Genomic DNA, 21,796 nt, shown 5'->3' on the forward strand with positions numbered 1-21,796 from the left:
TCACACCTGATGGCCTTGGCCACACGGCTCTTTGGGGGACTGCCTGTACGTACCTCTCTCATTGTCCTTCAGAGCTATGGGTAGCAGTGGGTTCTTGTGGTCGTAGACCATTGGGTTGTCCCACTTTCCCTGCTTCCCATTTTGGCTTTTCCAACATATAACTAGTTCTCCATAGTAAATTTCTTCTACTGAACTACCTGTTTTAACCCTGACCGATAGCTATGTAAGGGATGGCAAGAATCTAAGCATTGTGCCACCATTCCTTTATTCTGCAATTGCTGCAGGCATCACTAACTGATAACAACATTCTTTCTCTGAGATTAAAATCAGTCTCAGGATCCTTCTCAACACAGTGATTGTAGTGGACAAATGACATGAACTCTGTGTGGCCTCCCAGCTATACACCATCCTTTTTAACAACTTCTACTGTGGTTATGGTGTATTTTATTTGACTAATTCCTGACTGGTGACAATTAGTTTATTTTTCATTTTACACCCATTCAGAAACACATTGTTTTACACAGGTATTTTTGTTTACACAGGTATTTTCTTTGGTTGTCTTCAGGAGAGAGCCTTGGAAGTGGAATTGCTAGGCCAAAGGTCATGACCATTTTATATTTTGATGCATATTGCTACTTTGGAATGATTGCATGAATATGAGTATGTTTAAGTGCGAAATATGCCGGGAGAAACATCAGTAACCTCAGATATGCAGATGACACCACCCTTATGGCAGAAAGTGAAGAGGAACTAAAAAGCCTCTTGATGAAAGTGAAAGAGGAGAGTAAAAAGGTTGTCTTAAAGTTCAACATTCAGAAAACTAAGATCATGGCATCTGGTCCCATCACTCCATGGCAAAGAGATGGGGAAACAGTGGAAACGGTGTCAGACTTTATCTTTTGGGGGCTTCAAAATCACTGCAGATGGTGATTGCAGCCATGAAATTAGAAGATGCTTACTCCTTAGAAGGAAAGTTATGACCAACCTAGACAGCATATTAAAAAGCAGAAACATTACTTTGCCAACAAAGGTCCGTCTGGTCAAGGCTATGGTTTTTCCAGTGGTCATGTATGGATATGAGAGTTGGACTGTGAAGAAAGCTGAGCACCGAAAAATTGATGCTTTTGAACTGTGGTGTTGCAGAAGACTCTTGAGAGTCCCTTGGACTGTAAGGAGATCCAACCAGTCTATCCTAAAGGAGAACAGTCCTGTGTGTTCATTGGAAGGAATGATGCTGAAGCTGAAACTCCAATACTTTGGCCACCTGATGCGAAGAGTTGACTCATTGGAAAAGACCCTGATGCTGGGAAAGATTGGGGGCAGGAGGAGAAGGGGACGACAGATGAGATGGCTGGATGGCATCACCCACTCAATGGAAATGAGTTTGAGTAAACTCCGGGAGTTGGTGATGGACAGCGAGGCCTGGCGTGCTGAGATTCATGGGGTCGCAAAGAGTCGGACACGACTGAGTGAGTGAACTGAACTGATGTCTATGATACACAAAGATTGATCTTTTTTCCCTTCGAAATTGTTAGAAGTCTAACATTTCCTTCAAGTCATTTTTGCAATTCTTCTTAAAAATCATTTCCAGATCCAGTTTCAAAGGCACTTAGAAGTCACCCCTTTGGATTCAACTTGCAACTTATTTTTTAAATAAAAACACTATTACTCAGCTTAATCACCTACTTAGCCTACAGACTTGCTTTCAATGGACTTTTGATTATTTTTCAGAAATAGAACTCTATTTTTATGTGCTGAAGTTCTCTCATTTTTGAAGATAGTCAAAACAATAGACTGCTGTCCCTGAAGGCTTGAACAGAAGAGCTGGAAACTCTTTTAAGAAACTGTTGCAGCTTTATTGAAGCTTCCAGCTTCCCAGGGTAATTCCTTTGAGAGGGAGGCAATACTCATTGAGATGCAAAAGTTTGGCATATTTGTTTTGAAACTCAGTTGCTTTATATTATGGAGGAGCCTTCTCTTCATTAGTGCAGGTTACCTCTACCTGCAATTCTTCTAATCAAAACCTTTTGTCCAAAGCCCTTTTGTCAAAAGGGCTGTAAAATATTTGTTTACGTTGGTTTCATCAATATAGCAATAGAACTATCTCATCTGTAAGCACCTCATCTTTCACCTGAAATCATTCTCACTGAGAACAATTTTTTTTTCCCCTTAAGTACACAGTAAATCATGCTGCCAGAATTTAAAAGTTAGGCCACCCTGCAAAGAGCCCTGGGTCGTTCCATTTTGTACACTCTATCCAAGGTAATTTCTAATTTGCCTTTTGCAAGGAGAGCCTGGAAAGGGACTCTTTTAAGTTTGAATGTCTTCTCTTTCTTTTCTTTTCAAGACTGTCATGCAGCTTTCAAATGATCACAGAACAAACAAAAGCACCTTCCCTCTTTCCCTCTGCTTAAAATCTGTCTGTTTAAGGGCAATGTCTGGTTTCACTAATATGAAATTCTTTGTTAACCTTAGAAATGGGAGATCAATGACTTATTCTTATAATGCTTTAACTCTTAAACAGTCTACCAGAATGCTGGTTTCAGAAAATAAGTCCAGGCTTTGCATTTAGATAGAGACTCAAATGAGTCCCTGGGAACATTTGTGCTCCTTTCGGTGCTGCATTTTCATCCCACCAGACCAATAAATTCCTACAGGTCTCAGCTGTTTAATTCCCTTTAGGGAGGACTGGGATAAAGAATATCAGCCCATTCTAAAAAATCCTGCTGTTTTTATGACATACAGAAATAGCTACAAGGAATACCTTAATCATTTTTACTTGCTGGGCCATGTAGCATTTTTTTTTTCTCTGAAGTTAATGATCACTAAGGGCCCTCACACGTGTACACAGAACCCTGGCCCTTGGGTCTACCTAAGTCACCTCTGTGGTACAGTCCCAAAATAAAACTGTACCTAGTTTGCTGAATTTGGGCTCCCGCTGTACACTTCATGGTTTATAGGCTTCCATTTCATTTCCTCTGCTTGCCATGTTGCAGCTGCAATATTTCAGCTTCTGAACAAGGAACTTAGCAGGGCCAGACTAATCCACCTTAAATTTACACTCATGGTGCAAAATTGATTGAGGTCTGTCTCCATTAATCAGAATCCTCTACACTATTGGATTCCTCATTCTTACAGCTATGCTTTTGTGGATTCTTGTGCCTGAAATGACCTTCCTCCTGCATTTCATCTAATGAAATTATTTCTTCCATCAAAGCTCAGGCAAGTCTCACCTCCCCCCATGAGCCTTCTCCAATTTTTCAAAAGTAGAGCTTTACACTACTTTTTTTCCCTTTGAACTCCTAAATATAAGACATAATGTTTTGAACTTATTGTGGTTACTTCTAATTGTTTTCTAGAAAGGCCTATATACCACTTAAGGTCAGGAGGCGTTTCCCTCCTTCCCAACACTTCCTAAGCAGGCAAGAGTCAAAGGTCCTTGGCCATTTTCATCATCTTGTTGAGTAATTTCAGTCTTCATGTGGTAAAGGATATGAAAATACAGGTCTTATCTGATTTGTTCAGATAGAGGGCTTAACAATGACAGGAATCATTTTGCTCACTTTCATTGTTTTGATGAATTATTATGTCAAATGTATACCATCCTCTTCATGAATTTTATGTGCATTATGCTCAACACAGGTTCACTTTCTTTCATTGTTTTCAGTTTTCAAAAACTTAAGCGAAACCACCTTTCTGGAAAATTTCTGTTTTTCTTTTCATTGTTTATTTTTTTGAGCTCCCCTTTTGTGCTTTCCATTTCTATCATATTCTCTATTTGTACTCATTCTCAGGAATATAAAGGATTAAAAAAGAACATGTATATGTATTCTAAGCTTCCACTACTTGAAAATATTTTCATCAGCAACGTCAATTCAAGTAAATTAACAATTTTAACAGTTAAAATTATTACTTTCATTTTCCAAACAATTAATTTACCTTCAAATTATTCAAAATTATTTATGGAGATTAAAAGGAAAACATAAATTATGAGTAAATATCAAAATTATAAATAAAATTAAGTTAAACTAGTTTAAAATTTTATTTAATATATATACTAAAAAAACTTTTCATTATGGCAAATTTCAAACATACAAAAGTAGACAGAATAGTGTATGGATCTCCCATATGCCTGTTATCCAGCTTCAATAATTGATCGGCTCTTGACCAATCTTATTCTAATCTCACTCTTCTATCCCCCACCTGATATTTTGAAGTAGATCCCACTTTTCATACAATTTAATCTATAAATAATAGAGTCTCTAAATGATAAAAAACTTTTAACATAACCTCACTATCACAATCACACCTAAAACATGACAATATTTCCTTAACATTAACCAATAACTAGCAAATGTTCATGATTCCAATTGTCTCAAGTGTTAACATAGATTTTTTGTAGTTTGAACCAAAATTCCATCCACACATTGCAATTCATTACAGTCTTTTAAGTCTCTTTTAATCTTTTAGATTTTCCTCTCTTTCTGTCTCTGTTTTCTCCTTTTCATTTTGTTTGTTGAAGAAACCACTTTTGTTTGCCCAATAGAATTTCCCCCCCTGAGTTTTGCTGATTGCATCCCTTTTGTGTTATTTAACATCACTAATATCAACATTATATTAAATCTTGTTTAATACTTTGTAAGATTACAAGTATTTGCAATTTTAGCATCCAATTTTCAATTAGTTGCTGATATAAAGAATTCATATATGTATGCACAGAGTGAAATGAACTGTAATATTGTACACTTTTCTTCAGCTGCTCCATAACCATTGTACTGAACCTTGTAAATTTACCACAGATCTTCCTCAACTAATGGTATAGGATAGTATCTTGATAAACCCATTGTAAGTTTAAAGTGTATTTAACACACATAACCTTCCAATCATAATAACTTAGCTTAGTCTGCTTTAAATGTGCTCGGATCACTTGTATCAGTCTTGCTATTGTTTAGTCGCTAAATTGTGTCTGACTCTTCGACCCAACGGACTGTAGCCCTCCAGCTTATCTGTTCATGGGATTTCGCATGCAAGAATACTGGAGTGGGTTCCATTTCTATCTCCATGGGATCCTCCTCATCCAGGGATTGAACATGCATCTCCTGAGTCGCCTGCATTGGTAGGTGGATTCTTTACCAGTGAGCCAGCAGCGAAGTCCTTACTGTTAGGCAAAAGCATCTAACACAAAACATATTTTATAATAGACTGTTGAATATCTCATGTAACTGATTGAATCCTCTACCAAAAGTGAAAAAGGCAGAATGGTTGTATGGGTACAGAATGGTTTTAAGCACTTTTTTTTTTCCATTTTTTTTTTTTTATTAGTTGGAGGCTAATTACTTTACAATATTGTAGTGGTTTTTGCCATACATTGACATGAATCAGCCATGGATTTACATGTGCTCCCCATCCTGAACCCCCCTCCCACCTCCCTCCCCGTCCCATCCCTCTGGGTCTTCCCAGTGCACCAGCCCTGAGCACTTGTCTCATGCATCCAACCTGGATTGGTGATCTGTTTCACACTTGATAATATACATGTTTCAATGCTGTTCTCTCAGATCATCCCACCCTCGCCTTCTCCCATAGAGTCCAAAAGTCTGTTCTATACATCTGTGTCTCTTGCAACCTAGATGCCCATCAGCAGATGAATGGATAAGAAAGCTGTGGTACATATACACAATGGATATTACTCCGCCATTAAAAAGAATTCATTTGAATCAGTTCTAGTGAGATGGATGAAACTGGAGCCCATTATACAGAGTGAAGTAAGCCAGAATAATAAACACCAATACAGTATACTAATGCATATATATGGAATTTAGAAAGATGGTAATGATAACCCTATATGCAAGACAGAAAAAGCGCTTTGGTTCTTTATCCTGGGATCACGCGGCTGATCAGAAGCTTCAGCTCACTACTGCTGCCCGGCATCACTAGAAAGTCTTGTACAGAACATTACTAGTCCTGGAAAGGAGCAAATTCAAAAATCAGCATATCGTTTCTGCTAAATGAATATCACTTTTGCATCATTGCAAATTTGGTAGATTGAACCACTGTAGGTTGGAGACTCTCTGTTGTCTTTCTCTGAACCACACACTGGAACCTGAAGAGAAGCAGAAGAGATGCTTGACATCTGGCAAACTATACTTCATTATCTAAGAAGCTCTTGTACTCATGCTGAGAGGATGATTTCACAGGCTATTTGACTGGTCTCTTACTTGAACTATTTATTGACTATGCCAAAGCCTTTGACTGTGTGGATCACGATAAACTGTGGAAAATTCTTAAAGAGATGGGACTACCAGACAACCTGACCTGCCTCTTGAGAAACCTGTATGCAGGTCAGGAAGCAACAGTTAGAACTGGACATGGAACAACAGACTGGTTCCAAATAGGAAAAGGAGTACGTCAAGGCTGTATATTGTCACCCTGCTTATTTAAATTACATGCAGAGTGCATCATGAGAAACATTGGGCTGGATGAAGCACAAGTTAGAATCAAGATTTCTGGGAGAAATATAAGTAACCTCAGATATGCAGATGACACCACCCTTATGGCAGAAAGTGAAGAAGAACTAGAGAGCCTCTTGATGGAAATGATAGAGGAGAGTGAAAAAGTTGGCTTAAAACTCAACATTCAGAACCCTAAGATCATGGCAACTGGTTCCATCACTTTTTGGCAAATAGATGGGGAAACAGTGGAAACAGTGGCTGACTATATTTTTGGCCTCCAAAATCACTGCAGATGGTGACTGCAGCCATGAAATTAAAAGATGCTTACTCCTTGGAAGGAAAGTTATGATCAACCTAGATAGCATATTAAAAAGCAAAGACACACTTTGCCAACAAATGTCTGTCTAGTCAAAGCTATGGTTTTTCCAGTCATCATGTATGGATGTGAGAGTTGGACTATAAAGAAAACTGAGTGCTGAAGAATTGATGCTTTTGAAATATGGTGTTCGAGAAGACTGTTGAGAGTCCCTTGGACTGAAAGGAGATCCAATCAATCCATCCTAAAGGAAATCAGTCTTGAATATTCATTGGAACAACTGATGCTGAAGCTGAAGCTCCAATACTTTGGCCACCTGATGCGAAGAGCTGACTCATTGAAAAAGACCCTGATGCTGGGAAAGATTGAAGGCAGGAGGAGAAGGGGACGATAGAGGATGAGATGGTTGGATGACATCACTGACTCAATGGACATGAGTTTGGGTAAACTCGGGAGTTGGTGATGCACAGGGAAGCCTGGCGTGCTGCATTCCATGGGGTCTCAAAGAGTTGGACACAACTGAGTTACTGAATTGAACTGAACTTAACTGAATGTTTTCACCTAGTTGAATCACCACCTCTGTGATTTCCGCTGTTGCTCTGTACCACTTGTTCTGTTACCTGCTATATTAGTTTTCTATTGCTAAGGAACATATTATCACAAACTTAGGGGGCCTCAGCTAAGCTGAAATCTTTGCTTAGAGTCTCACAAGACAGAAATCAGGGTATCATGGGTATCTCTGTCTCATTTAAAGGTTGGTGAACTCCTCTAAGCTTGTTCAGGTCATTGGAAGAATTCACTTTTTGTGATTATAGAACTGAGGGCCCCAATTATTGACTGTTAACTGACCCCCATTCTCAGCTTCTAGAGGCTGTAGCCACCTCCTGTTACATGACCCTCTTCACAACATCACAGTTTCCTTCTTCAAGGCCAGCAGGAGGCTCTTCCTAATCTACTATGACACTGCAGACATAAATAACATAATGTAGTCTTGAGAGTGACTACCCCATCATGCTCAAGTGAAGAGGATATATAAAGAGCATATTCTCCAGGGGGTGGAACTCTTAGAGGTCACCTGAGAACTCTGCCATCCACATTTGTTTAGCATTTTTTCTTTAAATCAACTCACTTTTTAAACTTGAACAGATTTGTAAAAATCTATACCATATATTTTTTGGCTTTATACCATATATAGCTTATACCATATAGATTTTGGGTTTCCCTGGTGGCTCAGCTGGTAAAGAATACTCCTGTAATGCGGGAGACTTGGGTTTGATCCCTGGATTGGGAAGATCCCCTGGAGAAGGGAACAACTACCCACTCCAGTATTCTGGCCTGGAAAATCCCAGGGATGGAGGACCCTGGGGTCAGAGAGTTGGACACGACTGAGCAACTAGCATATATATATTCACACACACACGAGTATAAATGTATAATAAAAATAAGAAGTGTTTATCAGTATATCCCCTAAAATTATGTCATTTCCCTAAGGCTCACATACCACATTGGGAAACAGCGCCCCTAGGAATAACAGTAAACAAGCACTTGTTGAATGCATGATAATTAAAATAGTTTTAGAGTGAAGGACTTTGGTATCAATGAAACCAAATAATATATTTACATTTCTACAACTGTGAAAATCTTATTTATCTCTAAGATTATTCAACAAAATTTACCTTTTTGTTTACCGTCAAAGAGAATGTGACTTGAGGCTAACTTGGTGTCCATTGGTATATGGAATTTTCTGTCTTCTATGACTTAGGATTAAAGTGGAAAAATCTAGCAGGTCAGATATTTCCTTATGTGTTTCAGTATTTATTATAGTGCCGTTAATCTTAAAAAGGCATAAACCAATTAAATTCTGCATTGCTGAAGATAATAAAGAAATAAATATGAGAAAGAAATGTCCATGTGTTTCTCCTGAAGAGAAAGGAAAACTTTAGTGACGAGCGGCATATCTTTTAGTACTTGACTAATCCTAAATTCAGGATGGGGAATGCATGTAAATCCATGGCTGATTCTTGCCAATGTATGACAAAAAACACTACAATATTGTAAGGTAATTAGCCTCCAACTAATAAAAATAAAGGAAAAAAAAATTTTTTTTTTTTTTTACAATTTTTTCTGTGTATTCTTGCCATCCCTTCTTAATATCTTCTGCTTCTGTTAGGTCTTTGTCATTTTTGTCCTTTATTGTTTCTATCTTTGTATGTAGTGTTCCCTTTGTATCTCCAATTTTCTTGAAGAAATCTCTAGTCTTTCCCATTCTATTGTTTTCCTCTATTCCTTTGCATTGCTCACTTAAGAAGGCTTTCTTATTTCTCCTTGCTATTCATACTATGTATACTAAATGCTATGAATTTAATGATTATATATATATAAAATGTATCATCTATATAGTATATATATCATTATAAAGTACATATTACATATGATATATAGGGCTTCCCAGGTGGCTCAGTGGTAAAGAATCTACCTGCCAATGCAGGAGATACAGGAGACCCTGGTTCAATCCCTGGGTTGGGAAGATCCTCTGAAGGAAATGGCTACCCATTCCAGTATTCTTGCCTGTAGAATTCCATGGACAGAGAAGCCTGGTGGGTTACAGTCCATGGGGTCACAAAGAGTGGAACTTGATTCTTTGAATGACTGAGCATGCACATATGCATATATATGGTATATAGCACATATTAAATGCAGTGTATACAGAATATCATATGTTGCATATATTATCTATAGTGTACATGGTGTATATTATATACTATTATACATAATACATATATTAATATAAATATAGTAAGTTATTTGCAAGGTCCTGGCATAGGCAAATTATCCTTCAACCTTACAACCCTTCTGTATAGTAAATATTATTACCCATTGTACCAATTAGGTAGCAAGAAAAAATATAATGAAACTGTCTTTGACAATAAGTAAATATATAATCTCCCAGAATAAGGAGTCCAGAAGTAGGGCAGAACCAAGATGCAATACAATCTTTAGCTCAGGGATATTAGCAAGAACCCAGGGACTTAGTAGTCAGCACCTCTCCACCTTCTGCACTGTGTCAGCTTGTCACTCACCTCAGGCTGGCTTCCCTCAGGGTGCAGGATGGCTGCCACAGTTCCAGACATCACATTCAGATGAGAAAGCCCAGAAGATAAAAGGCTGTGGTTAGCTATGTACTTCTCAACAGATAACTCTCAGTCTCATTGACTAACATTCCATCATGTGCCCATGTCTAAAGCAAACCCTGAAGATAGGAAGGCTATTATCACTATGGTTTAAACTAATTAAGTATGTTAACTAAAGCTAGGATGGGTTCACTTTCTCTTGACTCCTTCTGGAAAGGGAGAGATACATGAACAAAATGGTATTTTAGTAGAGAAGGAAGAAAGGGAAGACCAGTTAGAGTATCTGCCACAACTATCTTGCTAAAAAGAAAAGGAAGATAAATTAGGTGAGACCTCAAATGCAGATGATACCACTCTAATGACAGAATGAGAAGAGGAAACTAAAGAACCTCTTGATGAGGGTGAAAGAGGAAAGTGAAAAAGCAGGCCTTAAAATTCAGCATTCAGAAAATTTAGATCATGGCATCTGGTGCCATCACTTCAGGGAAAATATTAATAGAAGACGAAAAAGTGAAAGCAGTGACAGATTTTACTCTCTTGGGCTCCAAATTCACTGTGGATGGTGACTACAGCCATTAAATTAAGACACTTGCTCCTTGGAAGGAAATCTATGACAAACCTCGACAGTGTATTACAAAGCAGAGACATCGCTTTGTCCACAAAGTTCAGTATAGTCTGAGTCATGGTTTTTCCAGAAGTCAAGTACAGATGTGAGAGCTGGACCATAAAGAAGGCTGAACGTCGAAGAAATGATGATTTTGAAATTGATGCTGGAGAAGACTCTTGAGAGTCCCTTGGACTGCAAGGAGATCAAACCAGTTGATCACAAAGGAAATCAACCCTGAATATTCATTGGAAGGACTGATGCTGAAGCTGAAGCTCCAATACTTCAGCCACTTGCTGCAAAGAGATGACGCATTGGAAAAGACTCATGCTAAGAAAGATTGAAGGCAAAAGCAGAAGGGAGTGGCAGAGAATGAGATGATTAGATAGCATCGCTGACTCAATGGACATGAATTTGAGCAAATTCTGGGAGATAGTGAAGGACAGGGGAGCCTGGCATGCTGCAGTCCAAGGGGTTGCAAAAAATCAGATACAACTTAGCAACTGAACAACAACAACTAACAAGGGTATAAGTAAGATCAAAATCCAGGATGCAAAATTGCCAGAACATAGCTTAGCAATTGTATGGTTTGACCTCCTTAGTTTACAGCTTAGGACCTGGCAGGCCATTAAGTTTACTCACTTCCTTCATAGCATAGAAATCTAATATCAGAGGTGTGAACAAAGCTCAGTTCAGCTGCATCCTCAGTCCTGTCCTTATTCCATTCGTGCACACTGGTTCTATTTGTGCTAATTCATATCTAGCTTATGGAGATATGCAGAGTTCAGAAAACACCTAAAACCTAGCACATAATAGGTTCTAGTGTTTCTGTGTTGATTGAATATTTCCTAGGTTACATAAGTCTAGATACTTCCTGTGAGGTCCAAAATACCTCCTATACTTGCAATCATATAGTCCATATATTTTCCCAATTCTCTCCCCATTCTGTTGTCATTTTGGGACCATTACTACATATGGTTTAGCCAAGGGGAAAAAGAAACTGCGTGTCAATTGTGGGGAAGCACTTTATAAGGATGAAATTTGAGTAATCAATTATTATGCAAAGAATTATGCAAGCTCAATTAAAGGGAATACCACAATGGTAGTTTTTCTAAGCTTTCACTGTGTCAGCCTGAAAAAAGTTGAGAAGTGCTGTGTTAAGCTAATATTGGTCTGCACAATGCTTTTCAGAATAAAAATACAGTACCTATTTACCCATCAAAAGCTGTTTATGAAAATAAATAATGCAGCAAGATGTCACTTGTTTCCCATTAATAATAGGAGTTTAATAATTATAGAATATTTTGGTAAAATTACTTGGGTCTTTTATATCAAAATAAATATATTTTATTCTCTTCATATTTCATTACATTTTACAGTTCCATTATTCTCTTGGGCTTTTGTTCCCCGGATTTATATTGCATTTATTTCTCTTAGTACCTTTATCCACCCATGCCAATTTTTTTAAAGTGAGCTGTTTTTACTGAAGTGTGACATAAATACATACAGAAAGGGGCACAAATCATTTAGTGTAGCTCAACGAATTTTTACAAAGTTAACACAAGTGTTACCATCACCCAGATTGTTATGTATAGGCTACAACAGTCCAAGTTATTCATTTTCTCTGGTCAAAGGTAATCAATATTCTGACCTCTACCACCATAAATTGGGTTTCCTTGGTGACTCAGTGGTAAAGAATCCACCTGCAATGCAGGAGATGCAGGCTCAACCCCTGGGTCAGGAAGATCCCGTAGAGAAGGAAAAGACACCCCACTCCATTATTTTTGTAGAGAATTCCATGGGCAGAGAAGCCTGGCAGGCTACAGTCCCTGGGGTTGCAAAGGAGCTGGGCATGACTTAGCAACTAAATGACAATCACCACCATGAATTATTTTTGACAGTTTCTGAGTTCTGACTATATGACATCAACCAAGAAGTGTTTCAGGGGACTGGCTTCTTTTGCTCAATATTACGTTTGTTCTTACAAACATTAAAGCAACTTTCCAGGTTGTTATATTTCATAGTAGTTTGTATATTTGTGTTGGTTTTACAGTGTTTTGTTATATAGATGCCATGGAGGTGTGAGCACAGCCTTGAGGAGTGCAGTTAGCCAGTGACCTCCAGTCACTAAGATTATAGCATCTGATCCCATCACTTCATGGCAAATAGATGGGGAAAAAATGGAAACATTGACAGACTTTATTATCTTGGGCTCCAAAATCACTGTGGATGGTGATTGAAGTCATGAAATTAAAAGATGTTGGGCTTTCCTAGTAACAGAGATGGTAAAGAATCTGCATGCAATGCAAGAGACTTGGGCTCAATCCCTGGGTCAAGAAGATTCCCTGGAGAAGGGAGTGGCAACCCACTCCAGTATTCTTGCCTGGAGAAGCCCATGGACAGTCCATGGGGGTCACAAAGCCGGACACAACTGAGCAACTAACACTTTCACTTTCACTTCCTTGGAGAAAGCTATGACAAACCTAGACATCATGTTAAAAAGCAGAGACATTACTTTGCTGACAAAGGTTCATATAGTCAAAGCTATGGCTTTTCCAGTAGTCATGTATGGATGTGAGAGTTGGATCATAAAGAACGCTAAGCACCAAAAAATTAATGCTTTCAAATCATGGTGCTGGAGAGGACTTTTGAGAGTCCCTTGGACTGCCAGGAGACCCAATCAGTCAATTCTAAAGGAAATTAACCCTGAATATACATTGGAAGCACTGATGCTAAAGCCGAAGCTCCAATACTTTGGCCACCTGATGTGAAGAGTTAACTCATTGGAAAAGACCATAATGCTGGGCAAGATTGAGGGCAGAAGAAGAAGGGGAGGACAGAGGATGGTTGGATCGCATCATTGACTCAATGGATGTAAGTTTGAGCAGAGTCAGGGAGACAGTGAAGGACAGGGAAGTCTGGCATGCTACAGTCCGTGGGGTCTCAAAGAGTTGGCCACAGCTGAGTGACTGAAGAACAACAACAGCTCCAGTCACACTGCCTTTGGGACTGGCTGGAGCGTTCAAAACTAGGACACGCTACCCCTGGGCCGTATCTAACCAGTGACTGAGCATAGTAGGAGGGGCCTGGAATCAGGCTGGAGGATTTCTGTTCAGTGTGGGGACTCCTCCATAGACATTATTTGCCTAAGAACTCCCCACTGAACTGGCTAAGACTTTCTCAGAGACACACCTTAGTCTGAAGCTCCTCCTTTCCTAAACTTTCTGATTTCTCCCTTACTTCCACAAATGTTAAGCCTGCATTGCCTTCCAAAGATACCCTGACTACTTCTGCTTCTTCTATGTCACGGGCATTACTGTGCTCTTAATAAATATCGAGCACTTCCCAACTCTGTTTGCTTCCCAGAGGATGAGAAGTGACACATTATACAGTTATTAAACCACAATTTATTTATCCATTCTACTGTTGATAAATGTTTTGGTTATTTGCAGTGTTGGAGCACTATTTATAATGCTATTGTAAATATTCTTGCACTTGTATTTTGGTGTACATTTATATTCAAATCAGTAGAATTCATGTGAACTTGCTAACCACAAGTCATGTATAGGTTTAATTTTAGTAAGTCTTGTCAGAGTTTAACTAGATGGTTGTACTAGTCTATGTTGTCATCAGTAGGATATAAAAATTCTAAGTGCTCAGGAAACTTTCCCACACTTGGTATTGTCAGTTTTAATTTTTCTTTTTTTGCCACTGAGATTCTCTGTTTTATGATGTTGAACACATTTTAATATATGTTTATTGATGCCAACAAGGAATGGTTGTGGTGGTTTAGTCACTCAGTCATGTCCGACTCTTTGCAACCCCATGGACTGAAGCCTGCTAGGCTCTTCTATCCATGGAATTTTCCAGGCAAGAATACTGGAGTGGGTTGCCTTCTTCCCAATCCAGGGAACAAACCCACATCTCCAGCTTGGCAGGCAGATTCTTTGCCACTGAGCCACCTGGGAAGCCCAATATGGTGAATTAATTTGATTTATTTTAAAATTTTAACTCACCCTTTAAAAAACTCATCCTGTAACAAATCTCACTTGATAATAATGTGTTATCTCTATTTTATTTTTACTGAGTACAATTGGCTAATATTTATTTTAAATTATCATATCAAAATTCACAAGAGAAATTTGCCTATAATTTTTCTCTCTGGTAATGTTCTTTTCAAGTTTTGGCACCAAGGTCAATCTTACCTTCTAGAAAAGTTGTGAAAGATTTTAAAAAAATATTCTTCTATTTCTAGAAGACTTTATTTAATACTGACATTATTTCCTCTTTAAATATTTGAGGAATTTTACCAATGAAGCCATCAAGATCTCTGGTTTTATTTTTAGGTGAATTTTGAAATTATCAAATAAATTTCCTTAATTAAAATAGGCTGTTTAGATTTTTAGTTTTTGTGTGTGTCAGTTTTACTATGTAAGACTTGTCAAAAATATTCACACTTTATTTAAGACTTCAAATTTATGGGCATAAATATCCTCTTAATGCTTTTTAAAAATTTCCATAGGATTTATAATGATGTTCCCTTTTATTATCCTGATATTATTTGTGCCTCTTCTTTTTCTTTTTTTCTTGCTATATATTTCTGGTGATTTATTAATTTTATTAATATTTTGAAAGAAATTTTCTCTATTTTTTTTCTGCTGCATATTTGCTGTCTATTTGATTGACTTCTGCTCTTATCTTCCCTCATTCTTTGAGATTAATTATAACTTTTCCATGTACATACACACACACACACACACACACACACACACACACATATATGCCTATAACTCCAGAAAGCATTTATTTCTTGTAGAAAGTCAGCATATGCATAGATCATCTTGATCCAATTAGGTATTGAGATACTTCAAGGCTGAGATTCAAATTTTGTGAAGAATTTTCTATTTTCAGTTTTCTCTAATTCCTAGGATGTTGCTATTCAGGAATCTTATCTAAAAACCAAGAATGTTAACCAGAGCCCATTCTCCTTGGCAGGCCCCGAATGTCATTTTTTTTCTAACTTTGTGGGACAGCTGAAAGCTCTTCCTAGCTTTTCTTAAAAAGTTAATAAGTGACTATTCGGAGAAGTTTTTGTAATGTGTTAGACTCCTTTCTCTGAGATTCTTTTTTCTTTGATATCGCTGCTCTTAAGCCTTAGATACTTTGGTTTTCTTCCAAAGTCTTAAGTAACTGCTGTTTTATTTTGCTTTGTCTTATATTGTATGCAGTTTTTATGTTTTTTCTTAGAGATTTTATCTGATAGAAGCTAGTCCTCTAGCTAAGTCAGTTTTGTAGCACTACTAATATAATTGTCTCCATCTGAGTTAATTTTGTTAGCATACAAATAACACAGAGTTGTTAGACTTTAGAAAAACTTCACTCATGGTTAATGTATCTTTTATCCCAATAGAGACCACCTAAGCATTCATTGATTCAATTCTTCATTTCTCAACAAATATTTATTGAATATACTTAATATGCTTATATGAAATGTAAAATATGCTAGATTCTGGGAACACAGAAATATTATTAGCAATGATAACTGGATTTGAGAAGATTTCAGCCTAGTAGACTGCATGAGCAAAAAGATTAGAAAGTAGAAACATATCAAGTTTTGGATTTAGATGGACTAAAATTATTTATTAGTTGTAATCTTGAACAAGATTTTCCTATATTTCCTAGCTTTAACTAGGGAAAATATAGAGTGTTATAAGATTAGACAAAAAGGATGAGATGTGCCTATTACTGTGTGTGCTATATAATAAGATATAAATAATTTGTAATTTTTTTTATTATTCCAGGTGTGGAGATATAAAGTGTAAAGTCCCTGGGACTGTTTATGGAGGAAACAGGAAGAGTTTATTGAAGCTAAAATATACAAGGAATATAGGAGATCACCATCCAAAAAAGGAAGAATTTATTGAGGCTAAAATATACAAGGAATTTAGGAGATCACTCTCCAAATTGTGTGGTAATGGTTGGCCTACTGTTTGTACATGAGCCTAGGGTCAAAATGGATTTGGGGGATAGGAAGAAGAAAACCATTGATATGCAGGGAATTGTACAGGTCTCTCTTTCTTTCTTTTTTTTTTTTATCCCAAACTGAGCATCTTTAATGTGCCTGGCACAATTTCATTAGAATATAATCGTGAATAAGACAGACATGGTAGATTGACTTACTTGTGCAAAGCTTCCTAATAATCAAGGATATAGACAAGAAAGTAGGCAATTGCAAAGAATATGGTACTATATATTTTGGGGAAGGGTAATAGTTTATCCCACAAAGCCGTTGCTCTTGTCTTTATAATGGGCCTTCTGTTAGATGCCTAACTTAAATAGTGTCAAAAGGATTATGGCAGAAATTTGGGATTGTCATTCAGGGATATTTAGTTTTCTGCATAGGCTAAATGTTGGCTAAAGCCATGACCTCTTATATTCTTCCTTGTGGCTAGAGAGCAGAGAAAGTTGGTTTGCAGAAATCAACAGGAACGAAATAGATATACAGATGGTAGCAAAAAATGTGAGGGAGAAGGAATTCTATCAACTAGCAATTTCTGGTTCTAGTCCTTTCCGAAGGTCTGATTCCAATCCTGTCTTTACCTGGGAACCCCTTCCTCCACTCCCTCCACTGTCTTTCAGTAAAATCAAGGATAATTATGACTTAAAAAAAAAATCTTTCTCTTAGATTATGTAAGATAACACAATCTGTATATTGCCTATATACCTTTAAGTTGACTTCCATATCTTGCAGCCACAAGTCTCACTAGACTTATGATAGATGCTAAGATAGAGGGTACATATTTTGCCAGAGCATGACATATGAAGGGTGTGTAATGACACTTAACTGGAGGGACAGGGAAGGTTTCTGGAGGAAGTGATGTCTAAGCTGAGATCAGGAAAATCAGCAGGACTTATTCAGGTGATGAGAAGAAGCAGATGGGTCTAAGCAGAAGGAAAGGCATGTGTGAACTGGAGAAGAGAGTGGGTGGTAGATGAGTAACCACCCAGAAGCTACTCTACTGTAGCACAGGGCTGAGAGGCTGGGAGGGAGAGGGGAACACCTCAGATCATGCAAGTCTAGTTGAAGGGGATGAATGTGATGTGTACCTCTCATCCTCCTACTTGCATGTGGAGACATTTCCCTACAGTCTAGGTCTGTTACCTCAACCCTACTTACTTCTCCACAGAGGAAAACCAAGATACCCAGAGTCACTGATTGGATAGATGCTCTAGATTAAGAACCGAACAGTAGATCTCATTCCTTTCTTTTCTGCCTTCTTTTCTAACTGGCTTTTCAGAATATGTAGTTTGTGACAATCAGAGGGTGGGTGACCATTCCCAAGATGGCTAATGAAAGGAGATTTAGATACTCTGTTCACAGAATGGGAAATCCAAGCATGGTAAATGGTTAAGATTTTGATGAAGGATGCTATAGGGCCCATGATGCCATCTAGCATTGATTTATTCTAGGGACTGCCAAGCCACATCAGAGAAGTGAGTTAAAAATTAGCAGTCAACCCCTCTGGTTTTATTTGAGTAAAATCTTCCCTTTGGTGTTTTTTAGCCTCTTTATAAACAACTTGAGTTATCTGGAGATATGTGTTAAATAATTACGCAGTTACAAAATACTTCAGTTTTGTAATTGACACTTCTCTTAGGCTGGTATTAAAGAGTGTGACTTTTTTATTTTAGTAATTTTGGATGTGGGAGAAAGCAGTGCTGCATGGTACATTGTTGTTTCCCTTAGGCTGCATAGCCATACTCTTTTTGGAACAAGATCGCCGCGTTGTTGAGCATTAGGGACTGTGTTCCCATTTCTTCTTCCTCTTCTAATAAAAGACATCATATTTCTCCATCACTTCCTTCCCCTTTATGCTGCTTAATCAGAGACAGGATAAGACTATTCTGGTGTATTTCCACCTTATCTTGGAACTCTGTGTATTTGCCCAGACTCAAAATCAGTCATTATAGATGGCCTTACTGCTTATCCCAAGGTAAAACCCATTCATCTGGAGCAGCCACTTTCTCCCCAATCAACGTCTAATATCAAGTGACAGCTAGCTTGAGAAAGATTTGGAAAATGATAAATTAAATGGAAAAATTAATGACAACAGGGAACAAGGAAACTTTGTAATCATTGCAGGTGCATGGGAACCCTCAAAGCTATATTCAAACCATGCCACACTTGTGAGAAGAGGAGACTATGGGAACCTGTGTGTTTGGGAAGTATTGGTGGTGGGATCAGGTTGCCCTTTACAGACAAAAATTTGAAGTGTTTATGATGAACATGGGGTTTAGCGATTTGCATGAATCATCTATTTAACGTAGGCATCCTGATGACCTAGATGCTGCCACTTGTTCCATTTAACAGAGAAGTGATTGACTGAGTGTCCCACTGAATTGCAGATGGCAGGGGAGGAATGTGAGCCCTGGGCTGTATGGTTTCAGGGTGCATGTTTTCCCCCTGCCCCATGTTGTGCAGCTTGTCGGATCTTAGTTCCCCTGACCAGGGATTGAAGCTGTATCCCCTGTCAGTGAAAGTTCTGAGTCCTCACCACTGGATCATCTGGGGATGCCCATGGAAGCCCCATCAGGGTGCATGTCTTTAATAATATACTGGACATCCCCATCGGCCGACCACTTTCTCTAAAGGACAAAGTCCTTAAGCAACTTGACTTTTTACCTCCTGTTTATTTGAGCTCGAAGGACATTCCCATCTTGTGACTTTCTCAATGTCCTGCCTGGTCCCACCTGTTACCTTATTATTCCCTAGCACTAACTGGATGCCAGATATTCTTATGCAGTGTCTTCAGGCATGAACAGTTATGTTACGCCCCAGGAGGCAAGTCGGCAGAGCGCCTAGGCTTCATTCTGTGTGATTCCCATACTACTGCTGCTCCTTACACTTCCCTTGCTTAAGAAAACAGTGTTAACATTACCCGAATTTGTTCTTGGCTCTCGCTGCGGAGCAGCTTGGCACCACCCCCCAGCCACAGGACTGCAGTCTCTCAGTCCGGCTGTTCCTAATGTCAGCGCTCCCCCAACCCGCCCCTTGGTGGGGCTTTAGCAATGCAACCCACCTGTCCATCGGACAGGCCTTGGCATGGGCAGGGGGCGCTAACAGGGGCCGCAATGAATGGGTGAACGCTCAGGCCTTTGTCCATTCCTCTCCTTCCCATTTCAACATCTTTGCTGAAATGGAATTTGAATTTCAAAAGGCTTAAAGAACAATTTCTGAAACCCACAATTTCCCAGCAGCTTGAAAACCTCTGAAAACATTACCTTCAACCTGCTGCTGGTGCTGAGTGGATGTGAAGCACTTCTGTGAGCTCTGTCGTGCTGGTTAGTCGAGACCTGCCTCCCCCAACCCCTTGGCTCACCCACAAGCGAGCATTCAAACCAGCGCGGCTCCCTTTGGTTTCTGGGAAGAACAATCCAATTCTCAGAAAGCTGATACCTATGGAGACTCTGCGGAGGAGTAATTCCCTAACTGCATAAGGGATGCTCATCTAAATAAGGAAATAGGGGGCTGGATTAGAGAGTGCAAGAATGAGGGGAGGATTTATGCTGGAAGCACAGGGAGGGGGTTTCTTTTCCCCCTCTCTCCTCGCTGACTCAGACTTTGAGGTTGATATCTTGGTGATGACCTATCTTTGGCAACACAGTCATTTTTATTTAGGGTGATTGAGGCTGCTGTGAGGGCTTCAGTGGGGGGTTCCACTGTCAATTCTGCATTAAAGGACCATTAAAATCAAGTGTTACTGTAAGAAGCTCTGTCTGCTGGGTATTTCTCAGAAGAGTTTGTGCCCACTTCTGAGGGCTGCTCGTTTCGTCTTTCCATTTTCGGGAGGGGGAAAGAAACATGCCCCTAATGAACTGAACCTTTTTAATTGATTGTAAAAACCAGAAGAGAACACAGCAGTGGGAATTGTTGGCAGTGCTTTACGGCAAGTGGCGAATCACTGCATATTCATTTGTTTCTCATTGGCCAAGATGAATCCTCTTTTGGTATTAAAGCAAATGTGCTGTGAAGTTGCAGAGGACAGGGTTTAACAACTTTTCCTGGCTGGAGGCCTGGGTAATTTTTTTTTGCTTTTTTTTGGTGGAATGGTAGGAGGGCCAGGAAGTGGTGGGGGTAGGGAGCTGAGCGGGGGAGGGGAGCAGTGACGTGGAGGACTGTTTTAGTGAAGGCAGGAGCTGCGTGGAACGGAAATAGTTTTGACGTAGCTGAAAAGGATGGTTTTATTTGTGTAGGTGTCAAGTGGGAGGGTTGGATTACAGTGGGGTAACTGCAGAAATAATCTGATTGCAGAGGAGTTGTGCTTGGTACATAACTCAGGTTGTCCAAGAGTGAAAGTGAAAAGTGTTAGTCTCTCAGCTGTGTCTGACTCTTTGCCACCCCATGGACTTGAGTCCATCAGGTTTCTCTGTCCATGGGATTCTCCAGGTAAGAATATTGGAGTGGTAGTCAACCCCTTCTCCAGGGGATCTTCCTGACCCAGGGATTGAACCCAGGTCTTCTGCATCACAGGCAGATTCTTGCCCATCTGAGCCACCAGGGAAGCCCCACTCCAGCAAATAGGACTGAACTCAAATTTTTATTTTTGACAGAAGAAAGGAAGTAGTTCATCTGACCTCAGTTTTTATTTTCTTTTTCCTACCATGTAACTATCTGGATACTCATGTAGTTGAAAGGGAACGTGGCCCCATGTTATAGCAACTAAGGAGAAGATCTTGCTTCCTCACCTTTTCTCATCTATCTTTGCATCAGTCTTATAAACACTCATGTTCCTTCTCTTCCCTCTCATTGTTTTTACCTCTCAGTGGTCTCCTTCTGTTCCTGTCAGCCTGGATCCACACAGACTGTGTGTGCTCAGTCGTGTCCAACTCTGCAACCCCATGGGCTGTAGCCCACCAGGCTCCTCCATCCATGGGATTCTCCAGGCAAGAATACTGGCGTGAGTTGCCACGCCCTCTTCCAGGGGATCTTCCCGACTCAGGCATTGAACCTAGGTCTCCATCATTGCAAACAGATTCTTTACTGTTTGAATTACCTGGGAAACCCACAGAGATTATTGTTTCCTTAGAGAGTCCTTAGGACCTCTGCACATGCTATTCCTTTCACCTGAGCCGCTTTTCTCTAGCTCCCTGCTCCTTCCCACAAGGCAGGGCTGGCTCCTTCTGTAATTTAATGCTACCGGCTGTAATTTAATGCTACCTCTTCAAGGAAGCCTTCCATGGACATCCTGATCCCCATATGGGCTTTCTTGCTAAGGGAAAATTTTTCACATTGCAT

This window comes from Muntiacus reevesi, chromosome 3, assembly GCF_963930625.1.
Source record: "Muntiacus reevesi chromosome 3, mMunRee1.1, whole genome shotgun sequence".
In the NCBI taxonomy this organism is placed as follows: domain Eukaryota; kingdom Metazoa; phylum Chordata; class Mammalia; order Artiodactyla; family Cervidae; genus Muntiacus; species Muntiacus reevesi.